Source organism: Nomascus leucogenys, chromosome 12 (assembly GCF_006542625.1).
Source record: "Nomascus leucogenys isolate Asia chromosome 12, Asia_NLE_v1, whole genome shotgun sequence".
NCBI classification, from domain to species: Eukaryota; Metazoa; Chordata; class Mammalia; order Primates; family Hylobatidae; genus Nomascus; species Nomascus leucogenys.
In genome coordinates this window covers 51872790-51898457 of record NC_044392.1, presented here as the reverse complement: position 1 = coordinate 51898457, position 25668 = coordinate 51872790, and the positions used below count along the sequence as shown (strand labels likewise).

Below are 25668 nucleotides of genomic sequence, written 5' to 3'. Positions count from 1 at the left end.
AGCTTGTAGGCTGTAACCCTTTATAAAAAATAAAGTCTCCTTTCTAAATTTACAAATTGTGTGATTTTTCAGTTGACAGCTTTCAGCTGTCAGTCAAGTCACTGACTGGGAAAAGTCATTTGCAATATATTTATTTTAAAAATGACTCAGTTCCTGAATATATAAGAGAACTTTCATAAATCAGTAATATAGAGCTAAGCCAAATAAAATCAGGCAAAATATTTGAATAGGCCTTTGCAAAGGAGAATTTCTTATATGCTGGAAGCCATAGAAAATATCTTCATAGTATTGCTCATTAGGCAAGTACAAATAAATTCCACACTGAGATACCACTAACCACTCACCAGTGTATGGCTATTTTTTATTTTTTTTTCTGAGACAGGGTCTCACTCTGTCACTGGAGCTGGAGTGCAATGGTGCGATCTTGACTCACTGCAACCTCCCCCTCCTGAGTAGCTGGGACTACAGGTGCATGCCACCATGCCTGGCTAATTTTTGTATTTTCTACAGATGGGGTTTTGTTATGTTGGCCAGACTGGTCTGAGAGCATAGCTACATTTAACAAAGTTAGTACACCAAATGCTAACAAGAATTTGGTGCCACTTCAACTGTCATTGCTGGTGAAAAACATTCTAGAAGACTGGCAATTTATACTAATGTTAAACTTATACTCAGGTCATGACCCAGCAATTGAAGTACTTCCATGAATCTCAAGTGCACAAAAAGACTTGTAGAAGAATATCCATCACAAGAATTCAATAACACCAAAATTGAGAAGTGACCTATGAAACTACGTGGATATATCTCATAATGAACATAACTGCAGAAAAAAGGCCAGATACAAAAGATATGTCCATTCACTCATGTGAACTTTAAGAACAGGCAATTGTAACCTATGGGAATAGACATCGGAATAGTGATTAACTAAGAGGACACAGGGTGGGAATTGCCTGGAAAGGGGCTCTAACAGGCCTTTCTCAGATGATGGCAATTTTCTATAACTTGAGCTGGGTGGCGATTATATTTATCAAAATTAAACAAATTGCACTTAAGATTTGTGCACTTTATGTGAACTGTAGTTTATTTACTGTTCTCATTGCTTGAACCCGGGAGACGGAGGTTGCAGTGAGCCGAGATTGAGCCATGGCACTCCAGCCTGGGTGACAGAACAAGACTATATCTCAAAAACAATAATAATGGTAATAATTTACTGTTCTCATAAAAATTAACGGATGGGGAATGGAGGCAAGCTGGTGTAGAGCATGACAACTAGTTTAGATTTTATTGTAAACTCATTAAAATCTCATTCTCCTTTTGTGTTTTTTAAAAATCCAACTGATATAGCCATTTTCTCCACCAGAAAAGACTATAACCACATTATTTCATCAGTGGAAGCTACAGACAAAGGGCCCTTGAGAGGCGGCATCTTCACCTATGGAAATTTTTTCTGCTCCATTGTGAGACAAAGAGCATGTCCAAGTTTTCATTTTGGCCAGGCCGCCCCCTCGTTTATTCACTGTTGGCTAAACTCCAGAAGCTGGCCCCCTTCTGGGCCAGCGGTTTACTCTGCTCTCTGGAGGCTGCTAGGATTAAAGGCAAAGCAAACGACAGGTCTTGTAACTACAATCACAGGATAGAAAACACTACTGTGACTCAGATTAGAACCCAGGTTGCGGCAACCACAACTACAAGTATTAACCACTACACGACCACAAAGCCTGCTGACAACCATTGTACTTCTTATTTTTTTTTTTTTTTAACGTAAAAACACTCACACTATTTTCTCTGCTTCATTCTTGGATGTCTGCAGATTTTCGTGCTTTTCTCTCTTTCATGTGCTTCTCCTTTTTTCTCTCCTCATTCTGCTACATAATTTTTAAAAATCTCATCTCTCAGGATCCAGCCACTGCCTCTACAACAAGCCTCCTGGGAGGTCTGGTTGTCCCATCAACACTGCCTTCTTTTGCTCCTTTTTTTTTTTTTTTTTTTTTTTGACTGAGTATCACTCTGTCACCCAGGCTGGAGTGCAGTAGCCTGATCTTGGCTCACTGCAACCTCCGCCTCCCGGGTTCAAGAGATTCTCCTGCCTCAGCCTTCCATCAATACTTCCAGTAGCTGGAATAGCAGATGCATGCCACCACATTCGGCTAATTTTTGTATTTTTAGTTAGAGACGGGATTTCTCCATGTTAGCCAGGCTGGTCTTGAACTCTTGACCTCAAGCGATCCATCCGCCTCGGCCTCACAAAGTGCAGGGATTACAGGCGTGAGCCACCGTGCCCGGCCAAATTTCAGGCCAACACCTGTTGACACACATTGCCAGACACACGGAATCCCTCGCGGAACACCGATGGGCCCACAAAACACGCGGAGGCTGCGGTGGCTGACGATGCTAACAAATTCGGTTCACGGTGTTTGGGGTACAGCCCCGAGGGTCCACTGGCCACCTCTGCGCAAGGACCAGTCTCCGCCACTCCCCTCATCTCCACGCAGATTCTTCCCCACACATCTCCCTTTTCTTTGGGCCTCTGAGGCCTCTTGGATCTCTGAGGTGACTGCCCCGTCCCCAGCTTCTCTCCTTCCAGGAGCTTCATTTCTTGATCCTCTCCATAGTTGGTCAGCGGTAAGCTAAAGGTCCAGCACGCAAATCAGAAACCTGATGGTTCTTTGGGTTTGCAGGGACCCGCCCAGAGAATAGATGAAAGTTAACAGGTACCAATATCAAAACCGCAGTGACTCACCAGAAACACTTCGCGCTTGCCACTTTGCTGAGTCCAACAACTGCACGAGTCCTGGTTTAGTCTCCTGAATGTCTTTTGCTGCTACTTTGGTGAGTGTTGTCGTCACTTTACCTTGTGGTAGCCAAGCCCCTAAGTGCACTATTCGCTTACGCAGTATAATTTTGCAGGGAAGACGGGTAAAGAGCCATAGTGAAGTGAAAAAATCGTATTGTATGGGCTGGGAATTGAACCCAGCTCTCCCGCATGGGAGGTGAGAATTGTACTACTGAACCACCAATGCTTCTCCCTAGCAACTGGCTGGAGGATTACTGAAAAGAGTACCCAGAAAGACTTAGAAAGTTCCAAGCGGGCTTTTCAAGTGTCGACTAAAGGCTAACAAAGACATCCAAGCCAAATGCTTTTATAGGAAACTTTTACTAAACAAAGTTATAAATATCAAAATAGCTCATTTGTCGGATCAAACTCTTAACTCTGAAAAAGGTCTTTCTACCTGCATTGCAAACCCCTATAATAAAGCATCAGAAACTCATTCATGTTTTTTTTTCTAATTCTAAATCTTCAATTGTCAACCTCAAACTGCTGCCTTAGTTGTTCTGAGAAGGTAACCTAACTGGTAGTTTAGGTAAGTAAAGTTCAAAGCCAGGGAGGAAATAAGCAGAAGCAGAATTAGAAGAAAGAGGAAATAAAAGGACAGAATCAAGGTAGAGATAATGAAGAAACAAAGGTTGGTCCACTGAGTTAGTCTTTTGTCCCTGGTTTTTTTGACAAAAGAGTAATGACTGGTCTTGTAATCATTATAATACTATTATTTGTCTGCTTGAAGATATATAAAGCATTTGAAGGAAATGTGATATAAAAAGATTAATAATGCCTGCAGTCAATATTTCATTGTTAGGGAGAATCCAATTTCCTAAGTTAATATGCTTTGATGTATTAGCTATGTAAGGAGTAGACTAATTTAAGGAAGTATTGATGGTCAAAATATTAACATATTAGTCTTTTGATGAAGTTCAAATAGTAGAGAGATTTCCTTCCTCAGTTCCCTGGAGAGATTAAACTGAAGAGAAAAATCCAGAGTTTGCCCTATGTGTTGGGACTGGGAGTCATTACGACTTTTTCAAAGACAGGAGCTGTGTGTGACACGGAATCATGCTTTTTCTCTAGCTAAGAAGCCAAGCTAGGTCCAGGCTGAGTCATAAACTTGAGCCCAACAAGGAAATCACCCTTCACACTGACCTTGCAGCACAGCATCTCCCAAAGAGTAGTGCACTGTCCTGTGTGTTTCAACCATCACTAAAACCTGTTTCTAGCCCTGCCTAGCACACTTAGGCTTGCAGACAGCTACCTTCTCCTTCTGTCCTCGCATGGTGGAGAGAGAGAGAGAGCACTTTGGTCTTTCTTCCATTTCTTATAATGATACTGATCTCATCATGGAGATCCCATGGTCATGACCTCATCTAACTGGCGAGGACCACCATCCATCCTATTTGCCAAGGCAGATCCTTCTTTGGATAAACTCTCTCGTTTTCACAATACGACAATTTCAGTTCAATTCAAAAAACAGTGTTTAAGTTTATTGGATACTCCACCAGCTTATTGCCAGTTTATTACCACACTTTTCCATCTATCAGCTCTTGTGTCCACTAACATAAACAGACAAAAAACTGGACTCCCGGCCAGGTGTGGTGGTTCCCGCCTGTAATCCCAGCACTTTGGGAGGCCGAGGCAGGCGGATCACAAGGTCAGGAGATTGAGATCATCCTGACTAACACGGTGAAACCCTGTCTCTACTAAGACTACAAAAAAAAAAAAATCACCTGTGGAACTTAAGTAAAATATGGATTCATACGCCTTAGCTCTACAGCTTTTTAAACAAGCACCTTATGGGATTCTGCTGTTGGTGTTTCTCAGGTCTGCAGCTAGTACAGCAGGGATTGAATGACTTCCCTGTTAGACCCTGAGCTAACCTTACCATATATGCGATTTCATTTAAGCATCTGCTAACTCCACTAGGTAAATGTTATCATCCTTATTTCATATAAAAGGAAACTGAGGCTCAAAGAAGTTAAGTGAATAGACTTGTTACAGCCATGTTTGCTTCCACTCAACCCTGGTATGAGTTTGTTGTTGTGGAAAGAATTTATCTGCAATGTCTTGGTGAAAATTAGCTGTTTGGTCAATTTTATTTCTTCAACAAATATGAATGATTTATGTGGCAGGCACTTGTGTAGGCACTGGGGATATGGGGTGAATAGGATAAACACAGTCCTGCTCTCAAGAAGGTTATCTCTATTATGTGAGCCAGACATAAAGCAAACAGTTATCTAAGTACATTTTGATTGTATTAATAGTTCTGATTAGTGTTATTTATTTATTCTGTGTTCCTAAGTCCCAATGGTTTGAAACGACTTATGATAAATAATAGAACTGCAAAATTTCTAACAATAAATTTGTTACAGAAAAGATCTTATTTTTTAACAGTGTAAGTACTCTTGTTTATTCCAGAGGCCACTAAAAATTAGAACATATGAGGCTGTGTGGCACAAGTAAAGAAAATTAGCCTGCATGTCTGGAGACCAAGGTTTCTAGTGATGGCGCTGCCACCAAGAAGCTGTGGAAGTTTCGGCAAGTCTCTTACTCTTCCTGAGCCTTGGCTTTCTTGTATATAAAATTAGGGAGCTGTTGTAGGCCTCAGGTTGCTTCATGCTCTGGGGTATGTCTGAGTTTATCATGGGCTGAGATGTGGGTAAGAGGTACTATTAGGAACTGTTGTCAGGACCAGACCTAGCCCTCAATTATGTGTTTCCTGCAGGAACACCATGCTGAGCCTTTGCCTTGAGAATGCAGAGCTGAAAGAGCAGATGGGAGAAGCAATGTCTGATGGATGGGAGATCGAGGAAGACAAGGAGAAGGGCGAGGTGATGGTTGAGACTGTGGTAGCCAAAGATGGTCTGAGTGAGAGTAGCCTTCAGGCTGAGTTCAGAAAGCACCAGGGAAAACTGAAGAATGCCCACAATATCATCAACCTCCTCCAAGAACAACTTGTGCTGAGTAGCAAGGAAGGGAATAGTAAACTTACTCCAGAGCTCCTTGTGCATCTGACCAGCACCATCGACAGAATAAACACAGAACTGGTTGGTTCTCCTGGGAAGCACCAACACCAAGAGGAGGGGAATGTGACTGTGAGGCCTTGCCCCAGACCCCAGACCCATGACCTTGGGGCTACCTTCACAGTGGTTGCCCACCAAGTAAGTGTGGGCTTAGATAGAATGAAAAACAACTGGAGAAGGGCTCAATATGACAGTGTTTACCATAAAAGGTTCTCCCATGTGAATCAGGAGGTACCAAGAGAAGGGTCTCTTTGTACCACAAACAATAGTAATAATATTCTGCCTACATTCAGCTTTTAGAAAGGCTTTTATAACATAAATATTTCTTGAGTACTGAATTTTTCAGATAACACACTAGGCATTGGCATGGGGCAATAAAACCAACGGCTGCCCTTGAGATACTTAATATGGTAAGGAAAGATGGCACACAAACAGGTAATTTTAACAGGATGTTGTAACTGCTGTAACATAGGGATGCATCAGTTTATGAGGCAGCCCAGACAAATGGCATGTAATAACATCCCTTCCTTATCACTGCCATTTTCTTGTCAAAGCTCATCACAAGTGTCTGTTCCTGGGCCTCAGATGGATTATTGGGATCCTCTTTAGGGAAGGAGCCATGCTGAAGATTCAGTAAAATGGAGGATACAGGGATTCTGAGAGAATCAATGGGACACAATGCGAGGGGAGATGAGTGGAGAGTTCCACCCCTTCTCTTTTTGACCACTGAGAAAACATTTCCTGAGAGCTCCTCTGTAGACTTGATTGGTGCTGTGCTGTGTGCTGTGGATACAGATATGAAGAAAACATTATCCCAGCGCTCCAGGAGCTCCATCTGGAAAGCAAGTCACTGCCAAATGGCATGAGAAGTGTTGTGACAGACTTGAGTAAAGTACACAGGGTTCAGAAGGGGCAGTGGTCGTCACTGCATGGGGGTGACCTCAGACTGTCCTGATCCCTTTCACAGTTGGATAACTGGTTCCAGCCTCATGACCCTGGGTCTCAGTCAGCGTTTAGCCTACCAGGGTCTACCCAGCACCTGCGCTCCCAGCTGTCACAATGCAAACAACGCTATCAAGATCTCCAGAAGAAGCTGTTGCTATCAGAAGCCACTGTCTTTGCTCAGGCTAATGAGCTGGAGAAATACAGAGTTATATTTAGTAAGTAACTATGACTTACTAGTAAAGAACTAGCCTGTGTGTCTTATAAGTTCTGTATGTTCTATACCGACATAACGTGGTTATTGAGCACAGGAAGTGTGGCTAGTGCAACTTGGACATTTGGTTTTATTTAATTTTAGTTAATTTAACATAAAGTGGCCATATGTGGCTACTAATTACCTTATTGGACAGTACAGGTCTAGGGTCTTGGGACTCTAAATTAGTTCAGCTCCATTCAACATTTATTGAACCCCTGTGGATAAAGCACTTGCCGGCTTCAATGGAGCTGCTAGAGATGATAGTACACAATCCCTGACTTACAGATATCTGGTCCCAACTAAAGCCTGGGTTATCAGAAGGGGAGATTATCAATGACAAATGGAGGCTCCTCCTGTGGAAAGAAATTCTGCTTCCTGGAGCTGGTGGTCCTTTCTCCCACCAGTTCAGAGAAGCTTCTCTCCCACTGTGGATCTGCCATCCCTTCCCCAAAAGGTTAGGGTATGTGCCATTGAGGCTGAGGGCATATGTGGGAAATTCAGACATTCTGTAACAACTGCTTCTCTTCCCAAGCAGGTGAATCCTTGGTGAAGCAGGACAGCAAGCAGGTCCAGGTGGACCTCCAGGACCTGGGCTATAAGACTCGTGGCTGAAGCAAGAATGAGGCTGAATGGGAGGAAACCACCAGTCCCGGTAAGAGCACAGGATGTGGGGTTCACCCCTCCCTGGAGTCAGCTGTCACATTTGGGTGCTGTTGGCCAATTCCACACCTGACAAGTAGCGGGGAAGAGGAGGACAGGAGGTTAATAGGAGAACTCTTACCCAAAATGAGGCTGAGTATAAGCTTGAATTTCTACAATTAGTTTTTGGCATACTGCTAATAACAATAATAATAATAATAATATAAAGTTCTATCCAACTGATTATTATAGAAATACTAAGGCCTACTTAGAGACCAGATGAGGTTTTGGAAACATGCAAACCCTAAGTAAAAAATAGTTTTGTTTTGCATTATAAAAAGACTATAACTATAGGGCCACCCACCACATTGAAAACCAGAAGAGAAGAAAAACACAATCTCTCTCATTCTTGAGGCAGTGTAGTGTGGCAGTTAAGAGAAAAGATCCTGGGGCCAGACTAGTTGGTTCAAATCCCAATTTGTAAACTTTCCTATGCCCCAGTTTCTTCATATGTTAAAATAGTAATAAAGGAACTACCTACCCCATCAGGTACTAATGTCAATTAAATGAGTAAATTCTTATAAAATGCTTTAGAACAGTGCCTGGCATCTGGTAAAATGCCATAGATTAGTTCTCATTCTGACTACCACTGCCCTAATACACTGATGTTAACATGCTGGTATATTTATTCAAAGTCTTATTTTCCTATGGCTATTTTTCACACAGTTGTAACCCAATACACTTTTAAATTATAGTAAAATTTAGAGAGCATTTAACTTTCAGCATGCAGGAATAGCTTTTCCTACATAATTGTGGCCATCCTAAATAGATAAGGCCATGTGAATCTCTTAAGAAACATCAGTGTGTGTGGAAGGAACACAGGACCTTGGAGGATTTGAGTTCTGGCTTTGCCATGTGCTAGTTTGAGTGATCTAGAACAAGCTAGTTTACCACCTCCCTTTAAGTTTTGATTTCCCCAGTCAGTAAAATAGAAAGTGATGAAACCTAACTTGTAGGTGTAAGGAGGATAAGAAAATTTGTATTTGAATGCCTAGTACAGTGTCAGGGTTGAATAAAGTACTACTTCAACTTTTCCCTAGTGATTATTGTCCGCATGACCAAACCTGCCTCTTCTCAAAGGCAGTGGCCACAACAGCACATCCAACTTTTATTTAGGAAGACATCTTTGTCTCTTTTCGGAGTGTGAGGAGCACTCTGAAATGGAAATGGTCCTGATGGAGGGGCTGTGCTCTGAGCAGGGGCACCAGGGCTTAACACTGGCTAATTCCTCTGAGAGGAAGCCCTTGGAGAACCAGCTAAGGAAGCAGGAAGACTTCTGGGTATATGGAAAGTCAGAAAACATCTCGGTCCTATGAAAGGGCATCAAAGGTCTGAAGCTCCAGCTGCAGAATGCCAACAAGGTCATTCAAAACCTCAAGGGCCGGGTCCAGTGCCTCTCGGTTACAAGTGATTATTCATCTAGTCTGGAAAGACCTCAGAAGCTGAGAGCTGTTGGCACCCTGGAGGGGTCTTCACTTCATAGTGTCCCTGATGAGGATGAGGTGTGGCTGTCTGATGGCACTGGGGCTTTCTACTCACCAGGGCTTCAGGCCAAAAAGGACCTGGAGAATCTCATCCAGAGAGTATCCCAGCTGTAGGCCTAGCACCCAAAAAATGGACTAGAAGGGAAGCTGGCTGAGAAGCTGAGATCAGCCTCATGGCCTTGGTAAGGATGGCACTGTTTGGGCACTTTCTTGATTGAAAATGTGTAAGTTCGTGCTTGGCGTAGGGTAGCTCAGGCAGTTGGAAGAAAGAACATGTCTGGGTATTCACAAGAACACTGATTTAAATGGTAGATATAGGTCTGCAGAAAAGACAGTTAGGCAACCAGGAGGGCATATGATGATGTCCCAGTATCTGGGAGATACCAGGTCTCAGGGATTTCCTCTCAGGGATATATTAGTAAAGTAATAGTATATATGGTATAGTATAGTAGTAATACTGGAATCAGACTGCCTAGCTCTCTTGCTCACTATCCAGGCAAACTTCTTAACCTTTCTTAGCCTTTGTCCTTACCTATTAAATGAGGATGATAAGAGAACTCATCTCAAAGGGTGGATATTAGGTTTACAGGAATTAATACAAGTGCTGGCCCGGCGTGGTGGCTCATGCCTGTAATCCCAGCACTTTGGGAGGCCGAGACCAGAAGAACGCCTGAGGTCAGGAGTTTAAGACCAGCATACCCAACATGGTGAAACACTGTCTCTACTGAAAACACAAAAATTAGCTGGGAATGGAGGTGCATGCCTGTAATCCCAGCCACTCAGGAGGCTGAGGTAGGAGAATCTCTTGAACCTGGGAGGTGAAAGTTACAGTGAGCTGAGATAGCACCACTGCATTTCAGCCTGGGTGACAGAGCAAGACTCTGTCTCAAAAAAAAAAAAAAAAATACTTAATACAAGTGCTTAGAATAGTGCCTAGCATATATTAAGCTCTCAATGCTATTTGCCATAGTTATAAGTGTTATTGATAATTTGTGTTGAAAACAGACATTCATCTTGGTGTGTCCTGGTTATCTATTGCTAAGTAATAACCACTCTAAAACTTAGTGACTTCAAACAACACTTTATTATGCTTCATGGTTCTATGGTTTGACTGGGCTCAGCTGGGTGGTTCTCACTTAGGGTCTCTTGTTTCGGGTTCCATCAGTTGATGGTATGAGAGTTTATGTGATGGCCATTATTGCAAAATACAGTCAGCCACAGTATCATAACATAGAAGAAATCCAGGCATCAGGTGGTGGTTAAAACAGAAGACATGAAAGGTTCTATCTAGACTTAGAATGAAATGATTCTAATTATTCATTGAGTAACAGCTGTGAATCTATGTGATACTGGTGCTGCAAGGGATGTAAAATGAAGAACTATCTTTAGTCTCACAGAATTTATGATTTATCTAGGGACACATAATTAATATATATTATTAATATATATAATATATGTTATAATTAATTAATATATATATAAAGTATGTCCCTAGATAAATCATAACAGTTGAAGAACAGTGGCATGGTAAATTTTTTTGTTGTTGTGTTGTTTTGTTTTGATACAGAGTCTCACTCTGTCACCCAGGCTGGAGTGCAGTGGCGCCATCTCAGCTCACTACAAATTCTACCTCCCAGGTTCAAGCAATTCTCCTGCCTCAGCCTCCCCAGTAGCTGGAATTACAGGCATGCTCCACCATGCCCAGCTAATTTTTTGTGTGTTTTCAGTAGAGGAGGGGTTTCACCATATTGGCCAGGCTGGTCTCGAACTTCTGACCTTGAGGTCTGCCTGCCTCAGCCTCTCAAAGTGCTGGGATTACAGGCATGAGCCACCCATACTAAGTATGAGCCACCTGGCCCATACTAAATTTTTTAATGCAATACTTTATCAAGGTAGAATTTACTCTTAAATACCTCCTATGGCTTATGTGCCAGAATTCAGCTTGGGGGAGTTCCTTAGAGAGGTTCTCATAGAAATCTCTGCAGAAGCCCCCATAACTCCATAACTTAGCATCCACTCTTTCCATACTTACTCTTTCCTCTTCTGTCCTGCATTAGGAAATATGATTCCGTGATTCAGGATCAGGCCCGGGAACTGTCTCCCCTATGGCAAAAAATACAAGAAGGGAGAGGTATTTGTTATCACCTGGCATGCAAAAGATGCAGTAAAATCTTCTGAGGATCTCCTAAGGAGCAATGACATTGACTACTACTTGGGACAGAGCTTCCGGGAGCAACTCGCCCAGGGAAGCCAGCTGACAGAGAGGCTCACCAGCAAACTCGGCACTGGTAAGTTGGCGATAGGGCTTTGGAATACTCTCAGTCACCCCCACAGTTCCAGCCCCTGGTGGCCACCACATCTCCACTGCAACTTTTTAACCTAGGGTCCTGTTTCTATTTCATACAGGATCAAGACAGCTCAGTGGGTAGCATGGAGAGGAACACACAGGGCTGGAGATGCTGTGGTTACAACTATAGAAACTTCACCACTCATGGATTGTGACCTGTGGGGCAGGGGCAGCATCTATCTGATGCTAAGAGGGAGTAGGGGACATGAGATGGAAGGGCCTTGTTATTGGAGGAAGAGCCCTGAACTAAGAATTGCAAGACCCAAGCTCTAGCCTGGATGCTGCCACCAACTCGCTAAATGCCTTATCCTTGTGGTGTCTCCATTTATAGCATGGCAATGTACGTGAAGGTACTCCACATATGGATAAAGCACCATGCTCTTTTATACATGGTTTAGGCACTGGCTTCAGTAGTTCAAGGGCTACATTGGTTATTATTGGGGTCCTCTACTCAGAATTTCCAGAGAATATCCAAGGGAGTAAAGTAGGATCACACTTGGGATCCACCTAGCCCACCTCCTGGTGGCAGATGCAGAGGTGGGGCAGGGCTTCTTGTCATCTCCTCAGAGACCAGTGCAGGTTCTGCATGAAAGCTGTGGTGGGACATATGCATTGGGGAGCTAGTCTGCACCAGGACATGGAGGCTGGAGTGTCCCACAGGGCAGCTGGGCAAGGGCATCATGATTAATGGAACAAAAGACATTTTAAATGTTTTACCCTGATTTAGGGCAGAGGAAGTCATGATGGTGACCAGCAGGTCAGGGACAGTGGGGTCACTTCTCTAGAGACACAAGCTGAGGTCTCCCAGAATAACTGTTCTGGATGCACACATGAAATGCTCACTACTCTGTCTCCAGATAGGCTCCTGCATTTGTAATGTGGGAAGTGGGACCAGCCTAATTTCTTGTTGTTTCTTTCTAAATTTGGTTTGCAGAGGAACATAAAAGTGAGAAAGATCAAGCTGGACTTGAGCCACTGGCCCTCAGGTAATTCAGAGGGGAATCTGGTAAAGAGATTGGGACTGAGGCCCAAAGGGTCAAGGGTGGCGGCAACTCCACAAATCAAGGGGAATAAAGGAAAGTGTTGAATGTATTGAATTCATGCATTCATTGAACACCTCACTGTTGTTTTTAACTAAATTCTTTCTTCCCTTTTGGTTTAATCACACTGGCACATTAATTCTCCAGGCTTAGTAACCTAGAAACAGTCTGAGCTAAAAGTGAACTAACTAGGTTTCAAGAGTCTTCTGCCCCACTAAGGGTCCCACTTTCCTGCTGTGTGTTTGATAAGTAGGATGAGCTTTTTGCAAAGTTGGCCTGCCCCAAGTTGAGTTGACAGCTAGTTTAATAGTCACTCAATTGCCCTGGGGGAAAAAAGGAATCATATAACAGGACCTGGTGAAAGAGGCCTAGATGGTGTCGATCACCAGGAGGCTGCAGTGCCTCAGGACCCAGTTCTCAGTGAGTTGCTTCATATAATGATCAATGAAATATGGGCTCAGAGTCCGTTGTAGCCACTAGTTGGGGTTCTTTGTGTCATGCTTGTGTCTCAGACTACATAAATGCTTCTGAAAATATCTGTAGTGAAGGACACAGTGTTGTTTTTTGTTTTGTTTTGTTTTTATTTCTAATCCATCATAGAAACATACATGGTCTGAATTCAGTTAACTACATGATTCCATTTATCATGCTCTTGGATGTTGGAACAATGGTTTGCTCTGCGTTTCTCAATGCTTGCTTTCAATTTTTATACTTGTCTTGTTGGAGATGGTAACAAAGAGTTCACAGGCTGCAACTGTTCCAGGGATCATACTTTAAGCAACAGTGCCTTAAAAGGAGGGCTAGCTATCTCTTTGCTTGTCCTCAACATATTATGTGGCCAGAGCACTGGGTAGCTATTCTTTCTCCATCTACATCCCACCTATGCTCCATCACTAAGCAGAGGTGGGTTATTTCCATTATTCTCTGCAGGCATGGTCCCCTTGGCTTACTTGGCTTTTCCTATGAGCCACAGTCAGGACAGGCTGGTTTGGGTGAACTTGGTTTTACCTGTTGTCCCCCTTCTCCCCACCAGGCTCAGCAGGGAGCTTCGGGAGAAGGAGAAAGTGATTGAAGTCCTTCAAGCCAAAGTGGATCCTCGGTCCCTCACATCCTCTAGCAGCCATGCTTTGTCTGACTCCCACTGCTCTCCCAGCAGCACCTTTTTCCTGTCTAATGAGCTGGAAGCCTGCTATGACATGGACATAGCCAGTGAGTACACACACTATGAAGAGAAGAAAGCTTCTCCTGCTCACTCAGGTAGCCTCCACTTTCTGGGTGGTACCATCTTTGTCTAGACTGAGTGGAGACCTCAGAAAACAGGGCTTATAGCTCCACCATGGTGTGTATCAGGCTGAACATGGCTGTGGGGCCAAGTGCCATGCACAAGCACCAGTGGATCAGGATCTTTGCTCTGCTCCTGACTCTACAAGTTACCTCTGTCACCCTGGCCTCCATGGGCATGTACATGCTGTTGGGCACAAGGTGAGCCATTGTGGGGAGAGTGAGAAGATCACAGCCGACTCTTCTTCCTCAGTGACTCTGTCAGATAGATCTTCTTTAAGATGGAAAACCTCCTTCATCTCTCCTACAATGATCTTGCTACTTATTCCTGAGCAGTGTTCCCTAAATATATGTGGGTGTCCACAGATGCTGCTAGTCTTGCCTGATAATTTTGGAGTTGCCATTTTCATGTTCCAGAGCTCAGAGCACCACTATCATCCCTAAGGTGGTTTACCTCACTATAGGATCTGTCTGCAGCAAGAAAATGAACACTGCTAACAGTGCTTGTGCTTGGTTCTTTCCCTGAAAGCAAGACTCTAGCCCTGGTACTCCTGGCTAAATATAAGGCCAGGATTCCAGTTCTCTGTAGAACATCAAATGTCTTCTTCCATTCATGGGTTTTATAGATTCCATCCATCATTCGAGTCATTCTGCTATATTGTCTTCTAAACCATCATCAACCATTGCATCTCTGGGGGTTAAGCCCGAATCCAGCAGCAACCCCATCAGCTTGCCAACTCCCCAGAATGCCCCCAAGGAGGTCAACCAGGCCCATTCAGGTATGCAACAGCCAATGGGGCAGAAGCTTCATCTCCTCTTTCTCTGCTGCCTGTTTGATTTTTCTTCAAGGACAGAGGTTTGGACTGTTAGTGGCCTCGATGCATCAAAACCTAGACAGAATCAAGAAACCACCCTCATTCACCAATTGTGTCTGATTTAAGAAAATATTTTAGAAAATAAGTAATCCACATAAGGTTTTGATCCGCACACCAGCTTTGACCAGTAGTTGGCTAACCATTTAAAAAGAAACATTTTTATTGGTTTTCTCTCATTTTATCCTGGGAGCAAAGAGGAAAAATGTTTCTCCCAGGATTACGACAGCCATAGGATAAAAAGAAATTCACATCTACTGATCCACTGTGTGTTACCCATTAAATCTGCATGGAGATCCTCTCCAAGAGATAGTGCTACTTATTTCATAGCCAAGGATGCTGAGAACAGCCTCAGACAAGGTTCTGTTCATAGTATGTTACCATTAATGGATGTATGAATGGATTGGCAGTCCTTGATATGTACATAGTGCATATCTTGGGGGCAGTTAAAGGGTTGCATTTCATTTACAAGTCCAGCTTAGTTGCCAGAGGGTACACTGCTCATTCACAGCCCTGTACCAGGGATGGCAAGGAAAAGGCAAACCTTGTCTTCACCTCCTACCTCCCACCATGCTGGCTGGCTGCCTTCAGTGTGGTTTCTTGTGAGGTTTGACTTGAATAGAGGTGCTCCCAGAAAGCACAGTGCTTTCTTCTGCTGCCCTCATTTCCCTGAAGGCAATTCAACCAAAATCTTAAGGAAGAAGAAGTGTTCCAATGCTTCCTGAGCCTGGTTTCAAAGTTTCTAGGCCAGAGTGGGCAGCAGCTGGACCAGAATCATGAAGAAAAGCTGTGCTTCCAGAATTGTAGACATCTGCTTAAATGTTTTGGGTTCGAACAGAGCAGAAGATGAAGAACAGAGGGTTTAAAAATCAGAATGCCTCCTCAAAGAATGCCTGGGCTGTGTCACCTGGCAATTTGAGTGTATTTGCAGTTTTGATCTGAAATGGTGTCAGCACCATTGGGTTGTGTTTTAGGATATAATCATTGTCTTCTACATTAGACATTCTGTACTAGTCAGCCTTGGTTTCTGCTCCCCCTCCATTGGCTACATGCCCTTTAATTGCTTTTAGGGAAGAGGAAACAATTTTAAACATTGAAACTTGACAGGGTTTCTAAAGATCTATCCGACAGAGTCACCAAGGAAGAAAAGTCTGCCATGACCTTCTCACTCTCCCCACAATGGATCACCTTGTGCCCCACAGCATGTACATGCCCATGGAAGCCAGGGTGACAGAGGTAACTTGTAGAGTAAGGAGCAGATCAAAGATCCTGATCCACTGGTGCTTGTGCATGGCACTTGGCCCTGCAAGTTTTCTAAAAACCTGTCTGTAGATAGGCTGCCTAAAGATCACCAGGGAGGATTTTTTTTAATACAAATTTCCTGTTCCAAGAATTTATAATTCTGTAAGTCTACATTAAGGCCTAGACAGAATCAAGAAGGCCTAAAGAATCTACATATATTAAGAGTTTTTGCTATGTGATTTAAATGCCCAGAAGGGTTTGCAAGCCACTTTGTCTAAGCCACTCTACCAAGGCATCTATTTTTAATTTGGTGAATGAATATGTTGATTTGGAATTCTGAAGTTTGTTTCCATTAGAGTCCTGAACTGCATGCACTAGTAATGAAAATTTCCCCACAGCCTTTGTTCATCTCTCTCCTACTCAGGATGGGACCTGATGCCATAAGAGAGGAGTTCTAGGTGGAGAAAGAGTCTTGTCCCAAGGCCAAGGACTGATACATGCTGGGAGCAGAGGCCCAGGGGCCCTTGAGAGCATTCAGGCTCTCTGACTTGTCCATGCCCAGGATTGCTGGCATAGGGCTCAATAATGCCACCTTACCTTCTTTAGCCAATTGCTTTCAAGATGAACCCAGAGGATGTATGCAGGATAGCCATGGCAGGGGAGAAGAGGGAAGGTCAGCCAGGCCAGCCTCTCTGGTAGCAATGGTCACTCTTGGCTGTCTCATCCTGTACCACACTAGGTAATAGCCACTCCTCAGGGTGATGTTTGGTTCTCAATCTTTTGCTCATTCTTTTCTCTTATTTTGATGATGTGTCTCTTTTCTCCCTAACTTTCTGTTTCTAGGCATTTTCACTCCATACCCAAGCTGACTAGGCTTCCTCAGCCACCATTGCCCTCAGCTCCATCCAGCTTCCTGCCTTTCAGCCCCACTGGCCCTCCCCTCCTTGGCTGCTGTGAGACACTGGTGGTCTCCTTGGCTGAGGCTCATCAGGAGCTGCAGAAGCTGCAGAAGCAGTTGGGAGAAAGTAAGCACTTCTGCATTTGTGTGCTTGTGAATGGCAGCCCCACACTGTGTGGCTCGGGCTGGATGGCAGAGTTTAAAAAAACAACATGGGTACATGTTACAAATGGAAGACTGAGGGAAAGCTCTGCTTGCTTATTTTTTGGAAATGTATTTCTTGTTATTTCTCTGATGTGTGTGTCTCATCAGTTAACAGGTAGATATGTTCACGAGGCTCTAGACCTGGTGCTCTCACACTGTAGACAGTGTTGGATACCATCAAGTATGCTGAATCCCTGACAGACTGGTGGACTGCTCATTGGTAGGGGATGGGAAAGAGATGTTATGCTTTCCCTATGCAGGATGAAGTGGCCAAGAAAAAGATGGCCACATTCAGTGGGTTCCTTTGTGTGGCTATTACACTTTTCTGCTGTGAAATGCTGTTAATCAAGTTCAGTTCCTGACATCATTGGGTTGGAGCAAAAAGGGTAGTGGTAGAGGGATTCAGAAGAGGAAGTGATGAGCCCCTTTTTCTACCACACAGGGTTCATCCCTGCCCTGGGACAGGTGACACGTAGGCAGCTTAGAACCAAAGCACCAACTATGGCATCTGACTGTGAATCCTATCTTCTGACTCCCAAATATAATTGACCTTATGTAGTTATGTAGACTGTGGACAGTCACCTTTTAGAAAATGCTTTGATATATTTGTAGGCTGGATGCTCATCATAAATTTAGTGTGCTGGTGGTCACTGATAGCTTAGAAAAAAATGACAAACCTTCACATGAATTTGCTCTCTTATAGCACCATAAGCACAACAGTTAGAAAGCAGTTTGAATGAAATTAAACTCATTTGTCAGGCACTTTCTGTGCCTGTAAAGAAGCTTAGGTGAGCCAGAGACTGATAGGGTCACCATGCCAGCAGTTTCTAGTGATGCAAGACAACAGCCAATAATTTGCATCCCCCACCCTGTAGCCCCAAATGTCATGTGGACCAGCCTATTTTTTCCTTCTTCCTTTTTTTTTTTTTTTTTTTTTTTGAGACAGGGTCTCATTTTGTCACCCAGACTGAAGTGCAGTGGCATGATCTTGGCTCATTGCAGCCTCGACCTCCTGGACTCAAGCGACTCTCCCACCTCAGCCCACCAAGTAGCTGGGATTACAGGTGTGTGTCACCACACCTGGCTAATTTTTTGTATTTTTTTGTAGACACGGGGTTTCGCCATGTTGCCAAGACTGGTCTAGAGCTCCTGAGCTCAAGTGATCGGCCCACCTCAGTTTCCAAAAGTGCTGAGATTACAGGCATGAGCCACTGCACCCAGCCTAGCCTATTTATTTTGTCAACCCAGCAAATGGATACTTTCTCTAGTGCAGGGAACTCTAAAGCTCAAGGAAGTGAAGTTACTTATTCAAGGTCACTAGTAAGTGGGAGAGATGGGCTTGAATCTCGTCTTCTGCTCTAGGTTTCATGTTTCTGTTATATCTTTTCTACTTAGGATGGCTTTGTCACCATCCTGCTTAGAGTATGGGGCCGAGCTCAGCTGATCAAACTCTGGGGAATCCTTGCAACAATATTTTCCCTCTCTTTAGAGACCAGTAGGAGGTGCTGGTGTTTCTGACCTAAAACTTGTTACTTTAGCAGTTGTGGCACCAGCAATGGATGGGCAACAAATGTGCCCCAAGACAAATGGCAAGAGTATTTTCTAGCTTCCATGTCTTCCCCTTACCTCTTTTTCCTTTATCTATCCACATTTGTCCATTTGTCTTTGCCCAAAGGGAAGGATGGAAGGAGAGCACTGTCCATGAAAAAGGGTCTATTGTTTTGGGTTAAATTGGAATTACATCAAATCTGAGGCCATTGACTGGAGTTTGAATGGTCCCAGCCTAGATGAGGAAGATTGCAGCCCTTTCCTTCTCCACCTGAAGTCAGGGTCCTCTCCAAGGGACCATTGCTTACCCAAGCTGACTGTTTGCTTTGAGCCAATTTTCCATGTGGACAGTGGTGCATGGCGGCCTCTCAGGTCCCTGTGTTAAAATCTTGTGCAAGAGTCTGTATAGTATCTTTGCATGGTTTAGAGCATGTACTGTGTACTGTGTGGCCAATGGACTAGAACATGAGAACACTGATCATTGTTACTGATAGACTTAAAACCTCACATGGCCTTGATTAAAAAGTAAGCTGACTATCTACAACCACTGATTTCTCCCTTTGCCTTGTGTTTGGATGGGGTTGAAGGCAGTTTGAAAGAGGCAGGAAATCAGATATTTGTTGTATCCCTTCAAAAATGTAGGGGCTTAAATTTTTAATCTTCTTCCTTAACTAAGTGATCCTGATGAACATCTAGTATTTTGCAAATTGGAGGAGAGACTCATCATAAGACTTCTCAAACTTCTTGTGGGGAAAAGAAAGAGAGATCAGATTGTTACCGTGTCTGTGTAGAAAGAAGTAGACATAGGAGACTCCATTTTGTTCTGTACTAAGATAAATTCTTCTGCCTTGAGATGCTGTTAATCTATAACCTTACCCCCAACCCCGTGCCCTCTGAAACATGTGCTGTGTCAACTCAGGGTTAAATGGATTAAGGGCTGTGCAAGATGTGCTTTGTTAAACAGATGCTTGAAGGCAGCATGCTCCCGCTCCCTCATCTCAAGTACCCAGGGACACAAAAACTGCAGAAGGCCGCAGGGACCTCTGCCTAGGAAAGCCAGGTATTGTCCAAGGTTTCTCCCCATGTGATAGTCTGAAATATGGCCTGGTGGGAAGGGAAAGACCTCACCGTCCCCCAGCCCGACACCCGTAAAAGGTCTGTGTTGAGGAGGATTAGAACAAGAGGAAGGAATGCCTCTTTGCAGTTGAGACAAGAGGAAGGCATCTGTCTCCTGCCCGTCCCTGGGCAATGGAATGTCTCGGTATAAAACCCGATTGTATGTTCCATCTACTGAGATAGGGGAAAACCGCCTTAGGGCTGGAGGTGGATCATGCGGGCAACAATACTGCTCTGTAAGGCACTGAGATGTTTGTGTGTATGCATATCTAAAGCACAGCACTTAATTCTTTACCTTGTCTATGATGCAGAGACCTTTGTTCACGTGTTTATCTGCTGACCTTCTCCCCACGATTATCCTATGACCCTGACACATCACCCTCTATGGGAAACACCCAAGAATGATCAATAAATACTAAGGGAACTCAGAGGCCGGCGAGATCCTCCATATGCTGAATGCTGGTCCCCTGGGCCCCCTTATTTCTTTCTCTATACTTTGTCTCTGTGTCTTTTTCTTTTCCAAGTCTCTCTTTCCACCTAACGAGAAACACCCACAGGTGTGGAGGGGCAACCAACCCCTTCACTTCTGACTATTAGAATCACCTAGAATAAATTTAAAACATCCATTGTTCAAGATGCATCCCATATTGATTAAGGCAAAATCTCTGGAATCCAGGAATCAGTGTATGGTTCCATACTTTCTGAGGTGATTCCAATAAGTACCAAAATTTGAGAACCAGCTATAAATGGGGCTAAAACTGGCAACTAGCAATTATACTAACCCCTCTGAGGAGTTTGGCTTGGTTGGGAGAAACAATGACCTCACTCCTGTTGCTTAGGAGGAGCTACCTGTCTATTCTGCTGCCCATGTCCCTGAAAGAAAGCAGGCTTCTGAATTTTCTCCTAAATTGCATCTCTGCCCACCTCTTTCCCTATCTCCTCTATGCTGGGCTTCTTTTTACAGAGAAGTGGAAATGACAGGGCTCAAGGGAAAGGCCTATGATTTCAAAGGGTCTATGAAAGTATCAGCCTATGGAATGAAAGTCCTACCTGCCTCTGTGGAATAGTATTCAATGATTCTTTAGACAGGAGTGATGACATTTTGCAGCTCTTTGAGTTGGATGGGATTCAAATAAATACTTGCCTTACATAGGCCCTTCCCCAGCCTCAGCAAAGAGTTCTTCAGTCTGGAAGAAATAGGGCCACCATATCCAGCTTGACTTCATGTCCCCTTTCTCTTCTGAAAAACTCCAAGGTGGAACTGACATATTGACTGGTTAGTTTCAGGGGAAGGCAAGTACATGTAGACAAAAACATTCATGTTCACAGGTAAGCTCAATCCTGTATGCCATTGCACTCACAACTTGTAACTGTGGGAGTGAATCCTACTTTCAGAACTTTCCTTGGAGTCTGTCATGAAGGATTGTAATAGGAGCCAGGAGCGGGGCCACTGTACTTTTCCATTGTGTATACTGATAACTTTAAGATACTTTATTCTCTACCTCTTGTGTCTCCTGCTAGGAAATACAAAGGGTGAGAATTACAACCTCTAGGTTACAAGCCTTAGTCTAATTGGTATACCACAGTGAACTGGGATCTCTGACATTCCACAGGTCTCCTTTTAGTCCTATTCTTAGTAATCACACACTTCCTTGCGAATCCTTCCCTTCTGACACCCCATTTGCTTCTTACTCATGTTTCTTTCTGCCCAGGTGCCAGCACTATTCCTCCTGCTTCCACAGCTACATTGCTGAGCAATGACTTGGAAGCTGGCTCTTCCCACTACCTCAACTCTGCCCAGCGTGACTCTCCTCCAAGAGGCACCATAGAACTGGGAAGAATCCTGGAGCCTGGGTACCAGGGCAGCAGTGGCCAGTGGGACATGATGAGGCCTCAGAAAGGGGGTGTATCTGGGGACCTATCCTCAGGCTCCTCTGTGTACCAGCTTAACTCCAAACCCACAGGTAAAGCACAAAGTGGAGACGGCAGCCTTTGAAGAGAAGTCTCATTCAGGGTCTACTCTTTTCCTACCCGGGCAGGACTGTTGCATTCCTCCTCCATCCCTGGCTCACAGAGTGGGGGGTATAAAATGCAAGAGCTGTATCAGGGCTCAATCCTTTCCAAGTACATTTCTTCATTCTCCTGCCCAGGGCCTCAGAGCTCTGTAGGGATATGGGAAAGTCAGGGACCCACCTCTTGTACTCTCATACTCATGTCCTTCCATCTCTCTGCAGCCTGGCCTCTTTGCAGCCCACTCTCTTAGACCCCTCCAGAATGCCAGGCATAGATGGGACTTTATTCCATCAGTCAGGAGTTGTCACAGGAAAGGGTACAAGGGTGCAGCTCCCTAACCCTGCACATATATCCTGTGAACAAAATTCAGTCACAGCAAGTGGAGAGGTATAGCTAAGCTCATAAATGCTGGGATGCCGCTCAGTTCCAACAGTAAGACAATCATAATTTTCAGGAAAAGACTGAGCCCAAAGCAAAATTGTGCAGTTAATATCCGATGTAAGCATCCCTCTGACTTTTCTGCATCATTTTCCTTTGTTTGGTAGGGGGATGGGGGTGGTGTCATCCCCTCTCTAATCTGCCTTCAGATCTCTAGATCCTTCCAGGCTATTCTTTCATCTTCCATGTTAAAAGTGATTTCAGGGAAGCATTCAGTGTCAGTCATTAACTGCATAGCGTGAGTGTAAGAGCACATACTTTTACTTTAGGCCTTCTTTCTAAGGGTGGAAGGAAGGGCTTTGTCCCTTGCTAAAGAATACTCACTCATGTGTCAGTAAGAAGAAAGGTAGAGTGAGGTCTCACCTATCATCCTCATAGCCACACCCAGGAGGTGGCCACACCTTTCCAGATGCTAGGCAGGCCTTGTCCAGAGCCCTCAGTTATTTTTCTAAAACATGTGGAACTCTCACAAGACCCCTGTGTGGGAGGAGGCCCACAGAGATTTTTTAGCAAGTGACTGTTATGTGTTTGAAAGCACACTGACCGTTTAAACAAAACTACCATTCCTTTGGGTGTCCGTGTGAGAGCACACAGTTGGCAGAAGACTAGTGATATCTACAGGTCTTGCTGCAAGGCCCCTGGCTGAGCCCCACACCCATCAGTAAGCAGGATTCTCCATCTCCCACCTCTCTCCATGTCCTGTTGGTTTGGCTACAGGGGCTGACCTGCTGGAAGAGCATCTTGGTGAAATCCAGAACTTGTGCCAGCACCTGGAGGAATCCATCTGCATCAATGGCCACCTATGGGAGCAACTGGAACACCAGCTGAGCTCTACTGCTTGTGGAAGTGGTAGGAGAGGCCCAGACCTTCCTGTTTCTGGCTCTATTCAGGGACCTTTAGGCAGACCTTCACAGATATTCTTTACTTCACTTGCTCCTTATAAACAGTCCAGCAAGGGAGGTGGGCAAGTACTGTTATCACTACTTTCTGAATATATCTGAGTTTAGAGAGTAACTCTCTTTAAGTCAGAACTAGGTCTGGTCCCCAGAGTCACCTGACTTCTCACCCCATACTTAATCTGCTTATATACTGCCTGCTGATGTCTGTGCCTTTGTTGTGTGATTGATAAGCGGTGGAGCCAGGTCTGTAAGGGTCCTCCCAACTCCACCTCTGGCCACTTTACCAAGGTGGCCTTTCTCCTTACACTCTCCTTCCAAGATACTGTCACATGGAGGCCAGTCTTTCCAGATGTTTTTATCCTGCCTATACCATAACAGCAGCTGTTTAGGGAGATTGAGACTCCTGCACCACTGCAGTTATGGTATGTGATGATGCACACAAAGAATCCACTGAGAAGAGGCATACAGAAAACATGTACCCAGCCCCCCATGCTTCATTCAGGGCCAGGCCTTGAGTCCTTGGGGTTTTCTGCTGGGTTGGGGCAGTATCTTTGAGAGATAAAGAATGGGAAACTTTTGGAAGCTTCTGTTACCCAAATGTGTACTTTCTGGGACAGGATCCACTTCTAACTTATACAGTCAAGGCCTGGAGTCCATACCTCAGCTCTGCAATGAGAACAGAGTCCTCAGGGAAGAAAATTGAAGACTTCAGGCTCAACTGTGTCATATTTCCAAAGGTACGTTGTCAAAACCCACAAACTGTGGTCACTCTTAAGTTTCCTTCTTCCCTGGCCACACTAATCACCAACTGGAGAAGCAAATAGAAGAAGGTAGAGATAACAGAGCTACTCAGATCCACCAACCCAAATTCACAGCTATTCTCAGTCTAGAGAAGGCTGCTTTCTAAGACATTCCAACTATGGGCCCCGCAGACTCCCAGTCCCTGGGAGTGAAGAGCTCTAGGAAATTCATCATTTCTGTACAACCCACCTGCATATATCCAGAGTCACCAGCTATAAATCTGGATACCAGTCCGGTGTCTGTTCTACCTCCCTTCACTCACAGCTGATTTGGAACTGATAAAGGAGGGAGTGCAAATGCCTATCTTCCCTCTCAAGTTTCTCCAGACTTTACTGCAGCAGCGTGTGTCGCTCCTGGCCCTGCTCTGCCATCCCTCTGCCTCCTCACCACATCCCTCACTTATAAACTCAGGGCTCCTCTCTGGTCAGTACTCCTACGACTCCATGCCAAATGGCACCAGCAAATGCCCCCCCAGCACTTTCCCAGCCCTAGCCAGGGGGCACTCACAGGTGGGCATCATTTCTCGTGTGGCTGGGAGACAGCTGACCTTGGTGTTCTTCTACTTGATCAGATCAATGTGTTATCAATAACAAAGTATTTTTATTCACAAATATTTATTGAACCGCCATAAAAACACTGAGAGTAGTATCCAAAAGGATTAAGCCCAGAATGAAGGAATGCTTGCGGAAAAGGAAAAAGCCACCAAGAGATATTTCTAAATTAGCCACCTAAATTAATTAATTAATTGATTTCTATATTAGCAAGAAAATTTGAGAGGAAAGGTCACTGCTAGGGGATGATAACAAAAGTTAACAGATAAGAAAGAAGGCAGAACTACTAAGCTACCGTTGCATGCTTGGAGAGAATAGAACGGACCTCACAGGTGAGAAGACAGTAAGAGATTTAAATGAGTACAATTTGTCAGGCTCAGGTGAATCTTTCCCCAGAGGACTTACTGAGCCTGCAGCTGTATTTTTAGAGTCTCTTCAATAATCTTTGACAACTTGTGAAGATCAGAGAAGTACTGCAAGTTCAAAAAAGAACAAATATCTCAGTTTTCAAAATAATGAAAATGATACATTCCAAAAAGAAATCTTGATGTTGATCTTTGTCAAAATCGAAGAATGGGTTATTGAACAGATGGTATGTGAGCACTTGGAAAATGGTGAGCATTAGAAACCAGAATTTCTCTAAGAGCAAGGTAGGACAGATTAAGTGGAATGAAAGGTTTTGCAAAGAGAGAGATGCACCATTCTCCAGGCTGCAGGGAATGTTGAGCCAGCATGCTCTTCCCCACCAACATAGGGCCTTCCTTCCCTGCTCCTTAGCTGTTTGTCAGGGTGGATATGCTTGGGGTCATCTTCCTGCTGAGCTCTGACCCCATGATAATAAATCAATCATCCATGTTCCTTTCACCAGAGCACTCCCAGGAAACGGAAAGCCTGAGGGAGGCTCTGCTGTCCTCTTGATCCCACCTTCAAGAGCTGGAAAAGGAGCTGGAGCACCAGAAGGTGGAAAGGCAGCAGCTTTTGGAAGACTTGAGGGAGAAGCAGCAAGAGTTCTTGCATTTCAGGGAGTATCGTCTTTCTCTCCAGGAAAATGACTCCAGGTAAGAGGGGACCCATTGAGAGAGAAGGTAGCATTCTTCATTCTTACATTCATTCTTACATTAGAAGAAGGGATATTGGCAAGACAATTGGTGTCCTCTTTTGGAAACCTTAATATTCCCTCTGCTATT

General features: G+C 44.2%; 1 pseudogene; it reads left to right on the top strand.

Annotated features, from left to right (window-relative positions):
* The first annotated feature begins 4577 nt into the window (after positions 1–4577).
* Positions 4578–25668, top strand: part of LOC100581357 — a 32919-nt pseudogene continuing 11828 nt past the window's right edge.